The 13958-nt window shown below is 38.3% G+C and overlaps 1 protein-coding gene across 4 annotated transcripts in view; it reads left to right on the top strand.

Moving 5' to 3' along the window:
• Positions 1 to 13958, top strand: part of LOC105454649 (beta-1,4-N-acetylgalactosaminyltransferase bre-4) — a 114041-nt gene that overhangs the window by 25648 nt on the left and 74435 nt on the right. Inside the window, exon 1 of one of the 4 annotated variants that reach the window (XM_011697419.1) lies at positions 704 to 1081. The exons of 1 other annotated variant lie outside the window; for it this stretch is intronic. The gene's annotated coding sequence lies outside the window, so the exon portion shown is untranslated. Of the gene's footprint in view, positions 1 to 703; positions 1082 to 2432; positions 2551 to 5895; positions 6263 to 13958 lie in introns of those variants that run through there. 2 more of the 4 variants (XM_011697422.1, XM_011697421.1) reach the window with 2 other exon arrangements.

The following is a 13958-nucleotide window of genomic DNA, read 5'->3' as shown; positions in this document are numbered from 1 at the left end:
AGAGATGTGTATAAGAGACAGAGATATTGTAAGAAGTTCATTTAGAGTTACCACTGACACTGAAGAGTCTGCTTTATCGACTTCGTACAAATTTGGCCGACCTTTCAGCATCCTCTTAATGAAACGTTTAATGTTACGAAAGTCTCATTAAATCTAATCTAGCACAGAAAAGCGATCGATGTAAGTCGGTCACTAATCGGAATAAAATTACGGTATAAAACTCTGTGAGTCTCGGCTAAACTCTCCTAATGTGCTTGAGGACTTATTGCGACTGTGCGACCCCCCCATCTGGGCTTTCCGGAGTAATCGTACCCTAAATCGTCGATCGCAGCCGTAAAAATCGTCTTTTATCGAGAGGGGAAGGGGAGGAGGAAAGGAGAGAGAGTCAGGTAATTCGGGGCGCGCTGAATTGACTCGACCTGCATTACCTGCATAAGAGTATAAGCTCCTCGTAAATCCAGTTCGGCGCGCGACGTCTCACGGCGCAAATATCTTGTTGTCATCTCCACGTTCGCGGTCACCCGCGCGGTTCGATTTATATATCGAAGTTCGCGGCCGCGGCGGGGACCAATCGGCGCGCGGCTCGCCGCGGCCGGCGCGCCGGCGGCCAATCGCGCGCGCATTCCCATCGTCGTCGGCTCCTAGACGGGGGCCAGCTAGGCGAGCCGCTGCCGCGCTCTCTCTTCTCTCTGCCCGGCGCCGACCCGAGCGCGTCAGTTCGTTCCGACGTCCCGTGTGGTGAGGAGCGCTTCGCGCGGCTCGCGCAACTCCGCCGGGTATACTTTTCTTCCACGCGTAATTCTCACACGGCGTTTCCCGAGAGCTCTGTCTCGCCTCGCGCGTTCGGATTTTCCCCGTTTTTCCCCTCGCCAAGCAAGTCACGTCTCGTCCGGTAGCCGAAAGAAGGATCCCCCGGATACTCTCTCCGCGCGCGCGCGCGCGCGCGCGTACGTGATGCGATTTGCAAATTGACATTCGCGGAAAGTGACGTTGGAAGGAGGAGAAAAGAGAGTGAAGTGTCTGCCGAGCGGCAAGCCAACACCACCTTGACATTGATTGCTGTGGCGAGAGGGAGAGAAAGGTAAGAAGACGGATGTTTGCTGATTCTGTAATCTGGCTATGAAATAACATACGGGAATATATTGTGTATACATACCTAATCTCCAGATCTTCGTTCCCATATTCCCATTAGTAATTTCATTACTATTCGTAAACCTCATTTACATGTGAATTCGAGACGTTATGTGTTGAGATATGTGGGATATTTAAAACTGAATACATTACTCTCGGATCTTTTCGTAAAAGAAAAAAAAAGTTGTTTCCGTCATTCATGAGAGAATCCTTGAATGATGGTTACGCGCCAACGGTCTTACATGCCGATGATCGTCAACAGCGGCAACGGCCTCTCCGTGTTCTCCGCCTCGAAACACAAACGATCGGGCATTTATACAATTTCGCAAGAAATGCGAATGACCTGCGAACAGATCGTAAGACGGGGCGTTGAATTGTTGCTATATATCTAGCGAATGCTGGAGCATGGGGTTTCCGGTTAGGGAGCTACTCAGGGTGGCCTGTTGAAATGACGCAGGGGAGTCTGTTGAAGACTGTAAATGCAAAACCGGTTGCGTTGAGAAGGTCAGTTACTGCATTCATTGGCGCCACTCTTTTTGAACCCGGTGATCTTTATTTTCGGTCACATCTTCGGTTTCTTGGAACCGAATTCTCATGTTACCGCCCTAATTCTAGCAACCCCGAAGCTCGTAGGTTGTTGATCGAAGGCATCAAACAAAGCGAGTTTTTTTTTCTGTTGAAAGTTTGAACGAAAGTTTGAAAGCTAGTTTCTTTCCGCGTTTTACTCGGATTGACGTAATTATTTATATAAAATTCAATTCATATATTCTCAGATTATAATTGTAAATTCTATGTACATAAGATGGAGTGAATCATAAAATTTATTGAAATTGATATAGCATAACGACGGCGGCTTTTTGCCAATTCTTTTTGCTATTCTCATTTAAGGCGACACTTTTGATGTACTCGATCGAATAAGAAATATCGCGATAAGGATAGGGGATAGGAGTGAAAGGTTAACCAAGAACAAAAGTAATAAGAAGAAATAGAAAAGCAAGTGTTATTCTAGAGTCATTCTATTAGAACGTGTTAGAATGACGTGGGGTGCGCGAGACCCTCACGATATGAAAGCGCTCTCGTGCGATGGCAAGACGTATGTGTGGTATTCTAGGATCAATAGAGAGAAAGAAAAGAAGAGGACTAGTCGACCTAAAGGAGGGCTTCGATGGATCTCATTTGAAGCCTCGAAGGCCAAGGCTGCCGTTTACGCCGAACTGCGAGGGAGAAAGAGAGAGAGAGAGTGATAGAGGGGAAGAGGGGATTGCGCGAGATAAAGACCGGAATAGAGAGAGAGAGAGAGAGAGAGAAGGAGCGAAAGAGAGAGATGAGCTATCTGACACGTGGGCGAACTCCGAAGACTCGCAAGCTTGGGCGTCGCTGAAAGAGAGAAGGAGCGAAACGGGCGAGAAAGGGAGAAAGGTAAAGGATTACGTAAGGCCTCGTGCGCGCAAGAACGAGGAGGATTGAAGGGGAGCTGCCGCTTTGGAATGCAGCCCGCAGATTTGTAATGATTACGTAGCAGCCGGCACGTTCGTGACGTTCGACCTTTAACCCCTTTCAGTGCGATATCTTATTCGAATTTTTTTTTAATTGAAAATATTGGAAAATCAGTGTTTATCTTTGGCACGAGCAGTTTCGAGACGTTTTATCGTGACATTTAATTTAATATCTGATTTTCGAATTGGTTATTATTAAATTAAATTATTTGATATATAGTTTTCCCCTCTATGTATTATATAATGTATGTATTCTGCATATAATATTTACTCTACGTGACAATGTTTCTTTGCACTACTGTCGGCTCTGCTTTAGCAATAAACCGCCGCTAATCCTAATTGAATCTGATTTTGCCATGTTGCGCGCAAAGCTGCTATACAGAAAAGGAAAGCAAGTTGTTAATCTAGGATTAATTAATACACGATCGATGCAGATTGGCTTAAATAGACGGTATTAATCTTCCATCGATGGTTGGAAAATCCCTAGATGTACTGGGAAGAGGAAACAGGAACTATAATTAGCGAATATTAAATTAGCCATCATTTAATTAGTGCACTGATTCAAGTAATATTTTCAAATTTAATCTCATTGGTATCACATTAAATCGCAGATGTTCGTAAAATTCTAAGAAAATTCTTTGATTTCGAGAACAAGTTAGTCGGAATAATTATTTTAAAAAATCATTAAAATTACTTTTCAAAAACCATTTTATTTTTATTAATTCTCTTAAAATTATGACATTTGTTATGCTCGTTAGGTACAGCCGTATTTATTATAGTATGCGCATTTATTTCCTCCCTCGCGATCTCGATCCTGAAATTTTCTTAATTTTTACATTCTTTAATTGAATTCAAAAGCTGTCAATATATTGACCAACTGCTTAGTTCTCTTTTGTTTAGTCTTTCGTCATTCACCAATCGAAAATGACTCACGGCAGTCTCGCCGCATATCCGTTAACGGATATGCGGCGTGCCAAAAATAGGGCACTCTCGAGAGATTTGTTTGCAGAGGTTGTGCACGAGTGTGTGCACATTGCAATCGCGGTAGCCGCGTGTGTTACTTAAGCATGCCAGATGTCCGCCTCGCTACACGGTGCCGCATTAGCAATTTCGTGGATTGCGAGAGGAGGACGCGAAAGCCGTTTGATATATCTGAAAGCCCGCGATTGCGACGACATGACGCACGAATTATACGCCTCCGTGTATTACGGTTCATTTCGTGCGACTTTCGTGTATACGATCGCGACGGGAGAGTCAAAGAGAAAGAGAGAGGCGAGAGGAAAAAGAGAGACGGACGTAGAGCCTACGTGGAATTTGCTCCAATTTACTTCGTATTTATTCGTTAACGAAATCCGGTATTCTCGAAATGGTATCACGCGATTAATAGACATCATACGTGTCGTGCCGCGCGTGTTAGCGATTTAAATGCCACTTGTGTATCGCACTTATCGCATTGACGAGCTTCTTAAGCGTCTGTGATAAACTACAATATACGAATGTTATAAAGAATGTTTTGCTAAAGTGTTTCAAAATTTAGATATACGTCTGAAAATAATTTTATTGGACCATCAAAATAATTGGAGGACCCTCAAGCGTGAATGGGCAATTCTCCAAAAAGTGCATTTCGACATTCTAGCTATCAATTAATTCGAGTTTTGCGTTCTTTGGATGATCCAACAAAATTATTTTCAAATCTGTATGTAACTAAATTTTTATGTACTTCAGCAAAGTCGTTTTTCTCGTGTATTTCCGCTCCGAGAGGCGCTTTCGCGCCTTGCTATCGCACAGGAAATTCGCGTAAATCACAATAATTTTCAGAGAACGTCTTACTCGATTGGTCGATTTATTGCTCTCACCGCACATTGGTCTCTACAGGTTCTTTCCCATTTTTAATTAATATTCGCGCGCGAGTATCGATCGGGGAAAAATTGAGTAAAGACTGATTTTGCCGTCCGCGCGGGCAGAATATTAAGAATACCATGCATAAATGAGATGACACACCGAGCGAATTCATTCTCGTTATATATAGGCGCGACGTGTATGCGGTCTATTCGGCGCGCACCGCGCTTGCCTAATTGACAGATAACACTATCGTCGAGGGCGAGAAGTCGGGCTATTAGGATAAAAGCTGACGGATCGTGTAGCGCTGCCATTGACCTGTCGCGCTGATTGGTAGGATGACGCTCGTCGCGCTTATCTCGATGCTCTTGGTGGCACCTGTTTGGTTTACGCGGTGCACCCGAGCCACTTCTTGCAATATAAGTATCTATAAGCAATTCTATCTTCCTCTTATTGATAAGATTTCTTTTTCACAAGGCAAACAGATACGCAGAAGGTAAGATACAGAAAGTAAATAGAGAAGTCACAGCGATATTTATTCGGCCTTAATTTAAATTATCCATTTCGCTTTCGTGAATTTTTCCACTTTCCCGCTGAGGTAAACATTGTTTGTGAATTTTGGTTCGAAATATTCGTTTGCATTATTTTGGATTATTCTGTTTGTAAATTAATGAAATGTACATTATAGTATTTTTTTATGTAGAATTTTTTGTTTCGTTATTTAATTGTTTTCAAGAAATGTTTTATTGCAAATTGAAATTGTTCGATTGCTTTGAAATTATTTCGTTAGATTTTTTGTTGTTTTTCATTTATTTCGCTTGTCGTAATCGAATAAGCAGGACATTCCGTGTGAAATATGGACTTCTGAAGAGAGATAAAGTGTTTATACTTGAAGCAACTAAAATAATTACGATTGGCCTTTCCCCTCCTCCCTCCTCTCCCTTGTGAGATGTGTCGAAATAATAACGATGCACTCTACGTCGGCGCTGGTAATCGTTTCGTGTAAATGGACCATAACGGCGGCCACTCATCGCGCCTCGTCGTAAATCGTGACGCCCCTAACTAACGTCAGCGCTGGAACTGTCGCCGCGCGATAATTGAACGCACGGCGCGCAAAGTCATCACTTTGCCTGTAAATTATTTTTTATCACAGCGCGCGCTGTTTCCCCGGGGATATTACCGGGCGTGCGCAGCTCACCGATGCTTGTCGAGAGATCCGCGACGGAGCTATCCCCATCGCGTGCGTTATCGCCCGAAAATATACGAGCGCGTTTCGGTAAACGCTCGTTATGGATCGCGCGCAATGCGCGCTGGATTTTCGGTCGCGCTTCTTTGTTTCCAGTTCGCCGAGTATCGCGCGAAATTTCATTTCAATCCGACACACCGGAAGCATCGGGCGAAGTGATTGTTTTTACGTTATTAAAGGATCCTTTATTAAATATTGTGTGCCGGGGACGGCAGTGAAATTAAATTAGCAGTGGAATTTTAAACGAAATTGTACGACTTCGAGTACAGACATACAAACGATCTCTCTCGGTCGACATTTCTTGAAGTAACATTTCGTATATATTTTCAATTAACACTGGCAAGTGCGTTTTTCGCTTCCGCGTTACGCGTTTTAATTTTTCCGTGATAATAGAGCTTCTGTCATAATATTGAAACAGTAAGAGAAACGCAATTCCACGAACGACGGAAAGTTTTTAATACATTAATCATGTAACGAACGATTGCGTAACAAGGAAGAAGGAAGAAGAGGGGGAGTATTTGTTCTCATTAATCATTCGTCAGATAGAAAGGTAGGTTTCCACGGGTATAAGTAATTATTATTGCAACGGATATTGGCGATACGAGGAAAATGAGAAAATAGCAAGTGTATTGTATGGCCGCGACGGATGGTATTTCTTGCTATCATCGAGGTTTTACGTGCACAACAGTCACGCGCTCGCTCAAACGATAGCGATTTACGCCTTTCATAGCGCTCGCTCGCGCAATCCGAGTCGCGAGGAACGTTCCTCGTTACTATTCAGCCACGCTCTGGTTCCCCATTATATCATGAACACGTAGTGGAAAATATCTCGTGGGGTTTGCGTCCATTCATCGACGATGACCAAATTGCGCATTGTGTCGTTTTATTAGCTCGCCCGGATAAATAGATTTACCCTGCGTGCTTACGTAGGTTGCCGTTTCAACGCGGCTCTTGTACAACGAATCGAAGAGCAACGTCAATGACTGCAGACGATAATGAAAGCGATTGACTTTCTTCTGATTTGTTAGGAACTTTTTAATAGTATATAATATTGTTATACGGTATTTTATAGGAATAGATTAATCAAAGATGCAATATTATGAAGAATCGATACAAAATATATCTTTTAGTAGCAATCTGTATTCATTAAAATTCGATTTTTTTTTACTGAAGTCTGATTGTATTGTGAGTTCTTAATTTTGAAAAGGGAAGATTTCGATATTCAACTCTAAATTTTTAATTAAAGTTCCGTTAAAAATTCTACTTAAAATTCAATTACAATGATAAACCGAACACTCTTGCATACTTATCTTTGAATTTTAATTCATTCTTAATTCTATTTCGGTGCTAATTAGTTTTACATTATTTTATAATTAACTTTTAATTAATATTAATCACGATTTTGTACAATATTTATTTACATAAAATGTTCTTGCATAATATTAATTTATTAATAGAATTTTAATTTAGTATTAATGCAGTTGTTTAATATTGTCAGAGAATTTGGAAAATCTGATCTAAATCTGCAGGGTTTAAACTACTATCTTTTCGCGAATATTTCCCCTTGCGATCAAATTCAACTTTATCCTCGGTCATACAGCCTCAAATACACTGTCTCGGTAGCGAGCGATCCGCAGAATGGCACGAGTTTGGGCTTCGGAATGGCACGATCGCGATCGTTATTCCGCATACGGGTCCGCTTTATCACGGCTCGCTTACGATGGTAGGCGCGCGTTTAATCGCATCCGCCGGCCTCACGGATCGCGGATTGTTATCGGGCCAATTACGACCCGTCAACGGTCGCTTTAAATTGACGACGACGACGATGACGACGACGGTGAAGACGACGTTGGCATTTGCGATAGCGGCACCTGCTGCCTCGCACTTATACGACTGCATTGTTTACGCACGCTCCCACGCCAATGGCATACATATCGCACGGTGCAAATCGGCCAGCCGACGCAGGAAACGCATTAATATAACTTTGATGTCTGGCGGTTTCGACGTAATTACCATAATGACGCATAATTATACTGATAATGAAAATAATTAGTTAAAAGTAACAAATTTGCGACGTTGGTCTGTAATCAAATCTCTTCTATAGAGAAGAGTTAACTTGAAATCTCTTACCATCGCGTCATGTAAGACAAATCAGGATTCTAATTTTAATATAGTCTGCGTATTAAACGATTCGTTTTACTGCTGCGAGACATTAAATTAGACCCGCTTTTCTTCATCCTTATTCACTATTTGATCCTTGCGACGGATGAGCGCTTCTCTCGTCTTTCCGGCGGCGTTGATTAAGTGAAAAGGGGGAATCATATTGAAAATAAAGCGCGTATTTCAGTCGGGAGTTTCAGTTCGTCTCGTGGTTAAAATATCGGCTTGAACTTTCCAGCCGACGCGACGGTATAAGCCGGCACGTACACTTTACATTCCACGTATGTGCACTTTATTTACGTGCACTATGTGCCCTTAGAGAGTTTGTAGGCGGGAATAAATAACCAACTCGTCTATTTATTACGCGGTCTTATAATTGCTGTCTTCTATTTTATATGAGTTCTCGAGGGACGTATCGTCTTTGAGAGTCTCCTGAGAGTGTAAAATATACTACAGATTCTACCAATGATAATTGTACTACTAATTGTATACAATTATTAATTCTCTCTGTAAGGTGTTTATAGTTTTCATATTTATTTTTAATAATTAATTATTTAACGAAATCTTCTAAAGAAATTATACCTATAATTTTCAAATATAATTAATTTAAAATATATTTCTATATATGTTTTTTTAAATACTTTTTTGAATATTTATAGTATAAGTAAAATATTAGAATTTCTTATTTCTATATAATTCTAGAATTTCCACGCATTAGACATCTATTAGAAATCAGAATTTCTGCATATAATACAGAATTCATGTCGTATAACTTTGAATGTCTCTTTTACAATCCAAAATTTCTCATCTCGGGATGGCATATGTTATAACTATTGAATTAATGACACTGTTGGCATGCAGTGCTGATCGGATCATCCTCGAAGAGAAATAGCCTCGTATATCACGTAGCGATGGTTCGTCATAAGCGTAATTCTATACTGACGTAAAACTTAAAATTTATTCATTAAACGTAAAACGGATTACTTTGTGCGAGATAAAATTTATTTATTCGACATTTTTAACATGCCGGCAATGAGTAACTTATGATTAACAGTATGCGGCGGTTTGATTCTATGTGAAAAATACATTTAGCATATCTTGATGCGGCACAACGTATACTTTTAAGGGAATGTAGCAAGAAGAGTGAGTACGTACCATCCGGTATAATTCATGCTGTATAAATATGCACGACGTACTTCCTCCGACTGTGAATGTTACTGCGAATAACTCGGAAGACACGTATTTGAAAAAAATGTCAGATTTGATTGACTCTCCAGGTGGCACAGTACTAACGTTAACTACATTCGGTATAAAGCACGATCCAGAAATCTCGATGTCAATTTTAATAATACATTCTTCGAGAAATATGTAATGAATGGAATAATTATTATATGATATGATTAATGGAGTGATAAAATGAGTAAAATACGATTTTGAAATCGTATACAGAGAGAATTTTATTTTAAAATTTACCCTGAAAATCATGTTAATCATAGGACAACATAGTATTTCGACGAATTTTATATGATTTTTACTATTTTTTTTTAAATATATACTACAACAAATTTATTGCAGTGCACAGTAAAATTTATTGTAGTGTACAGTAAAATTTGTCGAAATACTATGTTGTCCCACGATTAACAAAATTTTCAGGATAAATTTTAAAAGGAAATTCTGTCCGTGTAATAGAGAAATATTGCCTGACAATTTTGCTGCGATATTCAAGAATGATATTTTTGTAGCTTTTGTTGGCTTAAATAGATCATAAAATTTGACAAATTGACGCGCTCTGTTAATTCCGTGCTCGTTGCAGTTTTCTGAAATATTTTTAAACATAATCCACTTTTTGTCCTATTTTTCATTTTACGTGAAAAGAGGGCAAGTCTATTTCTCTAACAGCGAAACGTGGTTCTATAAAAAGATTAGCGCGCGCAAAAAATCGGATCTATGTGGTGTGTTTTTTGTGTGAAAGATTTGAATTCTCATAGTTCTGACAATCGCTGTCAAATGTACGAACGATAATAAAATAAAATAAAATCAAACCTGCAAGAACAATTATGTATGTTATTGACGGAAATAACTGTGATGTGTGTCACATGTTATATCTACATTATTCCACATAGACAATGTAGTTATGAAAGTATTTTTATATAGATTTTTATGTAGAAATAACTTTGATCTATTGTTTTTTTTATTGATGAATAAAAAGTGATACAAATAACACCGAATGGAAGAGGAAATTTTTTTATGCTATTAAAGGAGTTAACTGCAAAATTATAGATATTTTCTAATAACTACTATTTTTATTTCGCTTTAATAATAGTATTAAAAATTAGTGGATTTTTTCTTAAAAAAAAAAATTGTCGAAGTTTATTTTAGACTTTTATTTTTAGATAACAGATACATAGGTATAGAAATGCAAAAAGTACAAATATGTAGGATTTATGTTTCGCATATATTTTTCAAATGTTCCAAAACGATCTCGTGTAATTTCTTATTTTTGTTCCGTGATCTTTTTTTTATTATTTTTTTTTTTCAAGCGGAAGGCGGCATACGAATATCTGTGTTATCTTAAAGAACAAACAGCGTAGCGATTCACTGTCTCGTTTAACTGCGTTTCGATTAGAATCTTGCGGTGTTGTATAACGTTATCTAAAACATATCGATCGAATATTGTCCATCAATCGCGTTACGTATTCACGATTGATTACATATATTACTAGCTAGCATTCTGGCATTTGATATTTTAACGAGTCATTGTGTCGCGAATTTTTCCACGCACGCGCTGCTTTAATTTTTACAGGGACGCATCGCGAAAATGCATAAAGCAATCGGAAAAGACACGCGCGTTCCTTTTTCTTTTGGGGTGGGAGAGGGGAGGCGGAGGGGGTGTTTAAACCTGTTCAAACTGGATATTCATAGTGCGCACAATTTCAAAACTTGTTAAATACAGAAATTATAGAAACGCGTTTCCGATGGTTTTACGTCGAAACATTCGCCATTCAGGTTTGAATTATTTAAACGTAGAATACTTTGTATCGTGCACACATTTTTCGTCGTTGACGCAAAACGTATAGCATTGCAAAACTCGTTAACCGCATTGATTCTTTGACGCAAATTTTTTACCGCACGAATCCGTTTTTCTGCTGCTATATTTTTATCCAAGTCTGAAAAAAAAATGCCAATTTTCCAGAGAAATGAGGTATTTCTTTGACTAATTTTAGTGTTTGTAATAATGACCTCTTGAAAGATCTTCTGAATTTATTTTGTACTTGCGAAGACAATTAGATTTAGATAGATAAATAAAGTTTCTTTCGCATTTTTACGATTCGTATTCTTATTGATTTATTTCTTATATTCAGAAATTTAACGGGATAATTATAATATCTTGCATCTTATATAACACGATCGATATCCGTCTTTTGAAAAAATAACTTGTCTATAAGTACTCTAGTTTTTCCTCGTAACCATTAATTTAAGCTGCTTTAAGTAATTTTGCAATCGCACGCTCTCGCTTACTCATTCGAAAAATATAACTTCTTAAAACTCAACAGAATAGTAGCAAAATATTTTTTGTTTATGCTATGCTATGTTGCGTTGTATTTTTATATTATTGTTTCTTGCGTCTTCTTATAAAGAGATCGGAGTTTCGAGGTAATGCATATAATGTATTCGTATGTATAGTTTCTCAATCGATTCAATCATATCTGCGCTTGTGGCCAATATTGCATCCTATTTATATGTGATATCGTACCTCGTATTGCGCTGATTCGATAATTCAGATTCTCGGAGCGAGATATACGCATGTTTGTGTTGCGCAAGGCGGACACGGGCGTGGATTGCGCAACGCGCGAGTGAGGCTGACACGTGCCGAGGTGGACAAGTTAGGGAATCGATTCGAGTTGCGCGAGTACCGGTTCACCAAGGAAACTGGATGCGTACGCGATACGTACATATACGTACGTATCGTCGGTGTGTTCGTTCGCGGTCAGTCAGCTGCGACATATTTTGCAACGCGAATATATACATTTTACATACTTGCCGCGTCTGGATACTTAATAAACGCGAATTACATTCTTCATGTGTGTGTCGCGCAATAATTCCGCAATAACCCATCCGATTAATTTGAAAGTCGTATCGATTCAGTGGTGTTTTTAGCGTAGTTATATGGTTTCTTCTAAGCAATGTACGTACAAAAGTTTTCATTTCAGATTTCGATTGCTGGGGAAGATAATATAATGTTCAAAATTTCGAGGAGTCAAATGTACTGGAATATATAAAAATATTCTATATATTGAGTTGAGCGCGCGTCTCATATATATACCTATATATATATATATATATATATATATATATACATATATGATGCATTAGACTTTTAAATTCTCGAGGAATTATAGGAAAAGTATAATTAAAAAATTTTGGCGATGTTTTTTTTATATATTATCTTTATATCTTTATATGTTATCTTTTACAATCTTATTTGATTTTAATAAGAAATGGCAAAGAGAAAATTAATGCAAAACAAATGTTTTCATTAAATTTTATATTACCGAATTCGATTGGACGCTACACTAGTGTGCACTCGGAACGCATTAAAGCCATTGTAAAAATGGTTTAACTGTGGTAAATTATGTATTAGGCATTTTATTATTCGAAATATTTCACTTTTACATTCAAATTAGATCAGTGTACAACGGTTTTATTATAAGCACTAAAGTGCGCACTAAATGCGCCCAACTAAATTTGCTATATCCTAGAGTCTAACTTTTCCAAGTCGATAAAAGGTGATTCTTATAGGCGGGCGTATCGAGTGATTCTTGGTGTTAATGAGACAACACTTTTACGACTACGAACACGGTGTTTCCGATTAACATTAAATGGACTTTGTTATCTAAACTCCGTCGTAGGCATCGTAAACGCACACGCGATCCGTGCGTTCGCGAAATAGCTCCGTCCACCCGTCGTCGTCGTGTATATACAGTGTGTTTAAAAGGCGTTATTTACAATGCGCGATTATACCGTGCGCGATATATACTCGGCACGATTTCGTGCCGTCTGTCACCGCGTCGCGTTTGCGAGCACGTAACGCGATAATTCGCGTTGCTAAAGTCCGTCCGTAATCGCCATTAAATAGTTACAAACAGTCGCATCATATGTTATGAGAGTCCGTCAGATACTTATCTGTTTTACTACATGTAGACACGTATAAAGTAGTGACAAATGTATTGTCTTAAGTTATTTTTGTCTCTGAGAAGCGTGATACGAAATAAAAGATCGTTTTATTTTTATTTTTTTTAAAGAAAAATTAGAATTAAATTTTTATCTGTAGAACTAATTGGATAAATTAACGACTTCAATTCACCTTAAGCGGCGTCTACAATGAGACTTAAGACTTAAGATTTAAGATTTAAGAAAATTGACCAATCACAATCGATTATGCTTCTCACGTGAGATGAATAATCGACTATGATTGGTCAATTATCTTAAATCTTTAGTTTTAAGTCTCATTGTAGTCACCGCTTAAACTATCATAAGAGTGAGAGTTGCATATCCGCGTTCCATTCGCTTCGTGAAACCCTGTGTAATCGAAAGTTGATGCACGATGCGCGTGTTGTTACGAAGCTAACTTTTACTTTACAATTCGCAGAGATGACGTACGATTGTTCCGCTGCATGTAAATGTCAGACCATGCTACCATCTGACAGGTCGCTGCTGCGCGATGCAGTTATCTCCTCTATCGCTTCTTCGTTCTGTTATCCACGAAGGGTGCAGAATATACAGGGTGGTCCAAATCTACCGAATTGTCTCTGATTAATCGTGAATTAATCTTTAATCGAGATTTTATTTATATATCGATATATTATTTTTTGTAAACTATTAATTTCAAATATTAATTATTTCACAATAATCGATGTTTCAAATCAAATGCCATATAATATAATTTTTCTTAAATAAAATTTATTTAATTTTATCAAGTATCTCTGATATATTTTATTTATATTGTTTTTTGATAACCTATTAATTTCAAATATAAATTACTTGGCAATAATCGATATTTTAGTAATTAAACTAAAATATAATTT

This window comes from Wasmannia auropunctata, unplaced genomic scaffold, assembly GCF_000956235.1.
Source record: "Wasmannia auropunctata unplaced genomic scaffold, wasmannia.A_1.0 LD335977.1, whole genome shotgun sequence".
Classification (NCBI taxonomy): Eukaryota; Metazoa; Arthropoda; class Insecta; order Hymenoptera; family Formicidae; genus Wasmannia; species Wasmannia auropunctata.
This window is presented reverse-complemented; position numbering and strand designations above follow the sequence as displayed.